The sequence below is a fragment of the Schistocerca serialis genome, unplaced genomic scaffold (genome assembly GCF_023864345.2).
Source record: "Schistocerca serialis cubense isolate TAMUIC-IGC-003099 unplaced genomic scaffold, iqSchSeri2.2 HiC_scaffold_633, whole genome shotgun sequence".
Taxonomy (NCBI): domain Eukaryota; kingdom Metazoa; phylum Arthropoda; class Insecta; order Orthoptera; family Acrididae; genus Schistocerca; species Schistocerca serialis.
The window spans coordinates 5,001-12,500 of record NW_026048226.1 but is presented as its reverse complement, the minus strand read 5'-3'; the positions used below and the strand labels follow the sequence as shown (position 1 = coordinate 12,500).

At 50.6% G+C, this 7,500-nt stretch overlaps 1 non-coding gene across 1 annotated transcript in view; it reads left to right on the top strand.

Moving 5' to 3' along the window:
* The first annotated feature begins 6,859 nt into the window (after positions 1-6,859).
* Positions 6,860-7,500, top strand: part of LOC126448843 (small subunit ribosomal RNA) — a 1,909-nt gene continuing 1,268 nt past the window's right edge. Inside the window, exon 1 of the ribosomal RNA XR_007584256.1 lies at positions 6,860-7,500. This exon is cut by the window's right edge and continues 1,268 nt beyond it. This is a non-coding gene — a ribosomal RNA (small subunit ribosomal RNA).

Sequence of the window (7,500 nt, the reverse complement as noted above, 5' to 3'; positions counted from 1 at the left end):
GAGAAATCCAGTGCCCGCGTAACCTCTATGATCTGATGGTGGACTATTTTAAGAACAGAACAGTTATAGTTAATAATAGGGCCGGATGTGTAGAGAAAACAGTCACCAAGGGATGCCCACAAGGCTCCATTTGTGGCCCATTCCTGTGGAACCTTGTCTTCGACGAGATAGTAAGCGAAAAGGAGGGTGATCAATGGACAAAAGTGGCATACGCTGATGACCTAGCCGTTATCGTTAGGGGACAGAGCCGTAAACAAGTAGAAGACCGAGCAATGCGGGCCCTAAAGGAGGTAAGCGAATGGACCAAAAAGAACAAGCTAGGGATATCTAAACATAAAACAGTAGCCATGACCATCAAAGGCAGTTTTGACAGGAATAGACCGCCAATAATCCCATTCGAGGGGGGTAACATAAAGTTCGTCTCAGAGGCCACATACCTGGGTGTAACCCTTGATGAAAGACTCCTGTTCACACCACATGTGAAAAACATCCAGAGAAAGCTAGGTGCCATCTCAGGCTTGCTATTGAGGGTTACTAGAACAGAGTGGGGCCTGCAAAAGAAGTCCCTAAAGCTGATATACCAGGGCTTATGCCTCTCTGTCTGTAGATACGGTGCAGCAGCATGGGCACATCGCACAAAGCACAGGTACGTAAAAAGGATACTGGATGCAATACAAAGGCCATTTCTGTTGCAGATGACCAAAGCTTGCAGGACAGTGTCAACTGATGCCCTGCAGGTGTTAACGGGAAGCTTGCCACTGGACCTAGAGGTAGTGAAGGCAGCCTTGCTATACAACGCAAGACATGAGGTGGTTGGCCTGGTTGCTGGGTTCCAAGCTCCAAGAAACATCGCTGGGCAAAATCCTAGATGTAGTACTAAAAAAAGAATAGAGTGTATGTTGCAGGAGGAGTGGCAGAACAGATGGAACCAGGGACTGACTGGAAGGGAAACATACAACTGGGTACCAGATGTGGGAATGTGGCAGAAAGGCTGGCGGAGGGCGATAATCCCACCATACTCCCTAACCTGCCTGCTGACAGACCATGGGCTGAAAAAGAAGATCTGCGACCTGGGCATAGAGGAAAGCACCAGATGTACATGTGGTGAAGAAGAAGACACAAACCACATACTCTACACCTGCACACAATATGCAGAGCCCAGAGGTAAGCTCATTGAGGCAGTGGGACCTGAATCCTTCAGGAGTAAACAAACACTGCTCCAAACAAAGGAGAGCTACTCAGCAATCAGATCATTTGCTGAGGAAGCTTTTGACATCAGAGAAGTTACCATGATCCTCAGTGACCTGGCTTAAAATATCCAGCTTCTCTGGATATTCAGAACAGCGACCAAAGAAATCATGGGAACGTTACTGGTAAAGCACAGAAGGACACCCATGATTCCGAAACAGCCCTGATATCTCGCGCACTTGGAGGAGTCATGGCTGAGTGTGGAGGGGTGACGAGCTGCCTCTCAGAACCACCGATGATGCCTCTACATGGATCCTGGGACACCAGTGGCGAGAAGGGTATGTCGGAGGGGAAAAGGAACAAACATATTGACTGAAACTGGCCGAGATCCTGGGCAACTCTCGATCAACAGCATGTGGGCGTGGCCAGCCTGGTGACTACAGGTTGTCCCCCTGTGTACCTCCTTATTACGAACATGCTGTAAGTGGATGCTATACTGCTGATGAATAGGGTCGCCATCAGCAGTGGCGGCGCCGCCTCCACGTGGTTCCCCGTGGGCACCCAATAGGGTGGCTAAAGGCGCTCTTCAAATGGAAGGTCCATTCCCCCAGAAAGGGGGTAGTTTTTCCGAGCTGGTTCCCCTCGTTGTGGTGGAGTTGGGTAGTGGATACATGGGTTGGATTTGAAGGGAGTATGAGCGAAGGCTCGGGTATCCCTGACGATAATCCACCTCTGGCAAGGGGAAACCCGACCCAGAACAGCCATGTACAATACTGTCCCTATACATGAGCTGCGAGCTGTACCACGTACAAGCTACAGACGCGATCGCATTGCTCACTGTACGGATTCCCATGCCGAGCGATCAGCTAGGAAGCGCCCCATCCACGTCGGTACCCTTGGGCGTTGCACTCGCAGTCGCAAAAAACGTTGGGCAAATATATTTCTCCGATGCTGAGCGATCAGCTAGGAAGCGCCCCATCCATGTCGGTACTCGTACGCGTCGCACTCGCAGTCGCAAAAAACGCTGGGCAAATATATTTCTCGGAAGAGTAATGACAGTCCGAGCCTCCTGCGTGGGAAGAGTCTTTCTAGGCCCTGACCCACGGGAAGCGTGTAGCTTCCCCCATCCCGGACATTTCACGTCGTCACACTACCGGTATTGACTAATAGACTGATTGCTGATAATCATTAGCCACACACTGGGGGAAACGGCCGACAGGGGCGGCAACATAGTGGAGCCGCAGTGTCACTAATGTACAGAGATAGAACAGTTTCGACTGGAACCAGAGTAACCGTATACACGGCACTGATTAGTAATAGATGCAGAGCCATCAGAATACAGATAATATATACAACCGTCCCTATACATGCTGAAAGACTCTGCACACAATGAGAACCACACGTCAGCCAGACACTATCACACACTACTCTCTGCCTCTAACAGGCACACACACAATATCTAACCACCAGCATGGAAGAACATCCGGTGCATCCTCTCCGCCACATTACACAATCCACACTATCATAACCAGACCGGGAGGTCCACCCAGAAAACAGAATATCCCACCCTTCCGACATCCGCCATTGCTCAGCTAAGCCACGAACACCCACACATGTCCTACACAGGGGTGCACCCAACATCACAATACTGCCTCCTGTCACAGTACACAAACAATGGCAGGAATGAAAGACACAGATCTGCCACAACCTTGGAATCGGAGCGCCGCCTGTCATGAGCCACAAGTGCATCCTGACGTGACAAATCGGATGATCCCGCAGGCATGCACTTACGATAATCACTATCAACGAACCTGCCGCCCCCTCCCCCCCCAAAATACACCTTTCCCTACAACGTGTACCTTAACCTAAGCTATATTGTACCTTAACCTAAGCGATATTGTACCTTAACCTAAGGTATATCGTACCTTAACCTAACCTACATTGCGCCTTCACCTAACCTACGTTGTACCTTAACCTAACCTACGTTGTACCTTAACCTAACCTACGTTGTACCTTAACCTAACCTACGTTGTACCTTAACCTAACCTACGTTGTACCTTAACCTAACCTACGTTGTACCTTAACCTAACCTACGTTGTACCTTAACCTAACCTACGTTGTGCCTTAACCTAACCTACGTTGTGCCTTAACCTAACCTACGTTGTGCCTTAACCTAACCTACGTTGTGCCTTAACCTAACCTACGTTGTGCCTTAACCTAACCTACGTTGTGCCTTAACCTAACCTATGTTGTGCCTTAACCTAACCTATGTTGTGCCTTAACCTAACCTATGTTGTGCCTTAACCTAACCTATGTTGTGCCTTAACCTAACCTATGTTGTGCCTTAACCTAACCTATGTTGTGCCTTAACCTAACCTATGTTGTGCCTTAACCTAACCTACGTTGTGCCTTAACCTAACCTACGTTGTGCCTTAACCTAACCTACGTTGTGCCTTAACCTAACCTACGTTGTGCCTTAACCTAACCTACGTTGTGCCTTAACCTAACCTACGTTGTGCCTTAACCTAACCTACGTTGTGCCTTAACCTAACCTACGTTGTGCCTTAACCTAACCTACGTTGTGCCTTAACCTAACCTACGTTGTGCCTTAACCTAACCTACGTTGTGCCTTAACCTAACCTACGTTGTGCCTTAACCTAACCTACGTTGTGCCTTAACCTAACCTACGTTGTGCCTTAACCTAACCTACGTTGTGCCTTAACCTAACCTACGTTGTGCCTTAACCTAACCTACGTTGTGCCTTAACCTAACCTACGTTGTGCCTTAACCTAACCTACGTTGTGCCTTAACCTAACCTACGTTGTGCCTTAACCTAACCTACGTTGTGCCTTAACCTAACCTACGTTGTGCCTTAACCTAACCTACGTTGTGCCTTAACCTAACCTACGTTGTGCCTTAACCTAACCTACGTTGTGCCTTAACCTAACCTACGTTGTGCCTTAACCTAACCTACGTTGTGCCTTAACCTAACCTATGTTGTGCCTTAACCTAACCTATGTTGTGCCTTAACCTAACCTATGTTGTGCCTTAACCTAACCTATGTTGTGCCTTAACCTAACCTATGTTGTGCCTTAACCTAACCTATGTTGTGCCTTAACCTAACCTATGTTGTGCCTTAACCTAACCTACGTTGTGCCTTAACCTAACCCATATTGTACCTTAACCTAACCCATATTGTACCTTAACCTAACCCATATTGTACCTTAACCTAACCCATATTGTACCTTAACCTAACCCATATTGTACCTTAACGTAACCTAATTTGTGCCTTAACGTAACCTAATTTGTGCCTTAACGTAACCTAATTTGTGCCTTAACGTAACCTAATTTGTGCCTTAACGTAACCTAATTTGTGCCTTAACGTAACCTAATTTGTGCCTTAACGTAACCTAATTTGTGCCTTAACGTAACCTAATTTGTGCCTTAACGTAACCTAATTTGTGCCTTAACGTAACCTAATTTGTGCCTTAACGTAACCTAATTTGTGCCTTAACGTAACCTAATTTGTGCCTTAACGTAACCTAATTTGTGCCTTAACGTAACCTAATTTGTGCCTTAACGTAACCTAATTTGTGCCTTAACGTAACCTAATTTGTGCCTTAACGTAACCTAATTTGTGCCTTAACGTAACCTAATTTGTGCCTTAACGTAACCTAATTTGTGCCTTAACGTAACCTAATTTGTGCCTTAACGTAACCCATGTTGTGCCTTAACGTAACCCATGTTGTGCCTTAACGTAACCCAATTTGTGCCTTAACGTAACCCATGTTGTGCCTTAACCTAACCTATATTGTGCCTCAACCTAACCTATATTGCGCCTTAACCTGACGCACGTTGTCGCTGAACCTGCTCTGTAATTGTTATGCAACTCGTTAAATTAGTGTAGTGTTGCCTAACCGCAACCCTCGCAATATAGTTCGCTATTCGCACTGCCCGGTCCCCTGTGTATCGCGTCATGTTAAACACCTTGCAGGTGTTGCTGACTTTCCACATGCTCCTGCTATACACTGTAATGTGGATAGCAGCAGGACGTACATGCCCCCCCCCCTTCCCCCCTGCCTTCGCAAGCTGGTCGTTGAGAAGTTTGCATGTTCAATGCCCTTCGCATGCCGACGTACTCAGCCTACGTTGTGGTACGGCCTGTCACCTGTCCGCCGATGTACGCAAAACCCACAAACTGTACTGCACATTGGTCCGTATGTACTGAATGATACATCGTGGCACATGTGTGACCGTACGACGACTGCGCCTAGCAACGGCAGACCATACAGTCCAAATATTGTGCACGCAGCTACGTGTCGTCTCCCTATAAGAGCTGGATTGCAGTGTGGTACGCCATTCAGACGTGTGGGAGGAACGGACGCCCTGGATGGCGATCAGCATGAGCAGTCTGTTGATGTAGTGGAGCGTGTATTCGGACGTAGTCGTCTCTTCTCACACACCGTGATAGCATGTTGCACCGCGTTCCACATCTGCGACATCCTGCAGAGGCCGGCTGACAGTCGTTCGCGCAATGGACACCGCATACGTACGGGGGCTACCTTCCACGTGTTCTCGAGGCGTGCACATGTTGTTGCGTCTATGTGGGCAGACGTAGTGTGTTGTGACACCTGACACAGGCATGCAATACTCGTTGCAAATGGCGATGGACGTCTACGTTTGCTGGTGACGTTACGCAAATGAACAACAGGTAACCCGTTGTGGTGCGGTTGTTCTCGCTAGAGGTGAATCAGTGTTGGCGACGATCGGTCGAGCTATTAACCGGTTGTTTCAGGGATACCCACCATGCCCACGAACGTGAAAGGGGACCCACCATGCCCACGAACGCGAAAGGGGATCTGGGTGTGAGGCGATACGCGGCGGTGGCTGGGTGGGACCGTCCCCGGCCGGTGAGGGGGGGCCGCCCGGCGTGCTGGCAGCGCGGTGCGTGGGCGCACGCGCTACAGCCGGCTGGTGGGGGCGGCCAGTGGCAGGCGCGCCGGCCGACGGACGCGGCAGGCGGCGCAGCTGCGCGCCGGCGCCCCCTGCTCGCGGCGCCTTGCGGCCAAAGTAGGTCCTCGCGGGCCCGGTGCGAAGCGCGGTGGCCATCTGCAGTGTGCTGGTCCGATTGAGGACTGTGTGCGCTGAGGATGCGCCGCCGCCCGGCGCTCGGCGCCGCGACGCCGTCTGCTGCTCGGTCGCCCCAGCGGTTCTCGCAGGTGGTTTGTATCGCAGCTGTGCGGACGTGTTGGCGCGTGCGCTGTGCTGGGAGAGTTCGCTTCGGCACCCAAGTGGGGCTTTTGTCCTTCTGTGGCGCTGGCGTTGGAGCTGCCGGTCACCGTAGGTGGCGCGTGTTGTCTCCCGCCGGCAATGCCACGACAGCACGCTCCCGGGCCTCTGTCGGCAGCGGCAAGCTCAGTTGGGAGCACGGGTGGTCGCACCTAAAGCGTCTACTCGCCTAACTCCGGGCGATTGCGCCTCTCTCGAACCCGACCAAGTACTTAGGACGGCGCTGCGCGCCGCCGGGACCTGAGAGGGTTTCGAGGTGTGTTGTGCAGGGGAGCTCAGCCTCCTCCTGTTTGCAGAATAATTGAGCGGACGCTTGCGTGTTCGCGCGGGCCCCCGGGACACACTCCCGGGCGGCCGGCTGCTCAGCTCTAGTTGACGCAGCTCCCTGGTTGATCCTGCCAGTAGTCATATGCTTGTCTCAAAGATTAAGCCATGCATGTCTCAGTACAAGCCGCATTAAGGTGAAACCGCGAATGGCTCATTAAATCAGTTATGGTTCCTTAGATCGTACCCACGTTACTTGGATAACTGTGGTAATTCTAGAGCTAATACATGCAAACAGAGTCCCGACCAGAGATGGAAGGGACGCTTTTATTAGATCAAAACCAATCGGTCGGCTCGTCCGGTCCGTTTGCCTTGGTGACTCTGAATAACTTTGGGCTGATCGCACGGTCCTCGTACCGGCGACGCATCTTTCAAATGTCTGCCTTATCAACTGTCGATGGTAGGTTCTGCGCCTACCATGGTTGTAACGGGTAACGGGGAATCAGGGTTCGATTCCGGAGAGGGAGCCTGAGAAACGGCTACCACATCCAAGGAAGGCAGCAGGCGCGCAAATTACCCACTCCCGGCACGGGGAGGTAGTGACGAAAAATAACGATACGGGACTCATCCGAGGCCCCGTAATCGGAATGAGTACACTTTAAATCCTTTAACGAGTATCTATTGGAGGGCAAGTCTGGTGCCAGCAGCCGCGGTAATTCCAGCTCCAATAGCGTATATTAAAGTTGTTGCGGTTAAAAA